This window comes from Prunus avium, unplaced genomic scaffold (assembly GCF_965620075.1).
Source record: "Prunus avium unplaced genomic scaffold, drPruAviu1.hap1.1 HAP1_SCAFFOLD_23, whole genome shotgun sequence".
NCBI lineage: Eukaryota > Viridiplantae > Streptophyta > Magnoliopsida > Rosales > Rosaceae > Prunus > Prunus avium.
Window position 1 is genome coordinate 1 of NW_028276882.1, and position 2,500 is coordinate 2,500.

Genomic DNA, 2,500 nt, shown 5'->3' on the forward strand with positions numbered 1-2,500 from the left:
TATTGGAGGCTTCGGATGGCGTGGCTTGCCTTGCCTTGCATTGGCATGCCATGCCCAAGTTGTGGCCTACACCAAGCCATTCAAGCCATGCGTTGCCTTACCTTGGAATTGCTCATCATCCAATGCATTCCGAGAAAGTGAGTGTAGGCGAGGCTAAGGATGGCTTGCCTTGCCTTGCCTTGCATTGGCATGCCATGCCCAAGTTGTGGCCTACACCAAGCCATTCAAGCCATGCGTTGCCTTACCTTGGAATTGCTCATCATCCAATGCATTCCGAGAAAGTGAGTGTAGGCGAGGCTAAGGATGGCTTGCCTCGCCTTGCCTTGGCATGCCGTGCCCATGATGTGGCCTTGACCAAGCCATTCAAGCCATGCGTTGCCTTCGCCTTGGCATGCCGTGGCCTTGCCTCGCCATGCGATGCATTCCGACAAAGTGACGCGAAGCGGAAGCCTATCATGGCGTAAAAATGTCGACAAAATTTTTCGACATTTGAATAATGGGGTTTGACAAGGTTTGAAAAATTCAATACAAATGGTAGGCTTGAATGTCGACAAAGTGACGCGAAGCGGAAGCCTACCACGGCGTAAAAATGTCGACAGAATTTTTCGGACCTTGTCCTGCCATGGGCTGCGCGCAGCATGCCGGCAGCCTGTGCGCAGCGTGCGCACAGCATGTCGGCAGCGTGCGCGCTGCTGAGACTGTCGACAGAAATTTTCGAAACTTGTCCTGCCATGCGCGCGCGCAGCGTGCGCACAGCATGCCGGCAGCGTGCGCACAGCATGCCGGCAGCGTGCGCGCACCATGCCGGCAGCGTGCGCGCAGCTTGCGCGCAGCGTGCTGATTCTGTCGACAGTGAGGCTAGCGAAACTTGTCCTGCCATGGCGTGCGCGCAGCCTGTGCGCGCAGCTTGCGCATCTGTCGACAGTGAGGCTAGCGAACTTGTCCTGCCATGGCATGCGCTGTGCGCAGCCTGTGCGCAGCGTGCGCGCAGCTTGCGCATCTGTCGACAGTGAGGCTAGCGAAACTTGTCCTGCCATGGCATGCGCGGCGCCTGCGCGCAGCCTGCGCGCAGCATGCGCACAACATGCGCACAGGCTGTGCGCAGCGTGCGCGGAGCTTGCGCGCAGCTTGCGCATCTGTCGACAGTGAGGCTAGCGAAACTTGTCCTGCCATGGCATGCGCGCAGCGTGCGCGCAGTCTGTGCGCAGCATGCGCGCAGCCTGTGCGCAGCGTGCGCGCAGCTTGCGCATCTGTCGACAGTGAGGCTAGCGAAACTTGTCCTGCCATGGCATGCGCGCAGTCTGCGCGCAGCATGCGCGCAGCCTGCGCGCAGCATGTGCGCAGCATGCCGGCAGCATGGTTCCAGGTTTTTTCAAATGTCGACAGAATTTTTCAAATCTTGTCAAACCCCGTTTTTATTGAAATTTCCTCGCACAATAAGCTCCCCATAAGTAGTCTATGATTTTTAGGACCTTCTCCAACTTACAAAACTAAAAAATTCCTCCCGGATTTGTTTTAATGATTTTTTCAATTTTACGACTTCTAAAAATAATAAAAAATACTTCCCGACTTCAAAAATTTATGAAACTTTTTCCCATCATAGATTGCATGTTTCTTAGTATCCCTGCAAAAAATCACGTCCAAATACCTTGTATTGAATTATTTAGAGCCCATTATGACTCCTCGCGCATAGGTGATGTCTCTTCCTGTCAAAGGGCTAAATGCATAAAATGCTATATAGGGGGGTGTGTGTTGCCTGCATATGCATGGCAGCCCATGCCTTCCTAGCTGCAGCCCCCTTCCCCCACGCCACACCCATGTCATGTTGCCTCGATATGTTGCCTCGGTATTATGGGTTTGGTGTCGGGGTCGGGGGGCTGCCACCCATGGCGGTGGTGGCCGGAATCCGGCCGCCGCCACCACGCCGCCGCCATGGGTGAGGGAGGAAAAAAAAGGCGTGGAAAGTTGCGAAATGGGGTTGTCTAGGCTTTTTTTTGGCATGGGAGAGCATGGAGTGCTAGGAACTCCTTCTCAAATGCACGGGCATGTCGACCACAACCTCATTTCGCAACAACAACCACTCGTGTGGGGTGGCGGTGGGTGGATAGTCGCGGATTGGGGCTTGCCAAGCCAATGTTTTCAAAAAATTTCATCAAAATTAAAAACAAATGTTTTGTTGCCTTCGGATTTGTGGGCGAGCGGCGAGTCGGAGTGGAGCCGGTAAAGTTTAACCTCGGTGTGCACGGTTGTTTTTAGAAACTCAATCCAATGCCGGGGACGTTGAAAGTGACGCTCTTATGAGTTGCAAACCCGCAAGATTTAAAGAACCTTTTCAAAACAATTTCAAACCAACAAGATTTAAAAACAGAAATTTTCATCAAAATGAAAAACAAATGTTTTGTTGCCTTCGGACTAGTGGGCGAGCGGCGAGTCGGAGTGGAGCCGGTAAAGTTTAACCTCGGTGTGCACGGTTGTTTTTAGAAACTCAATCCAATGCCGG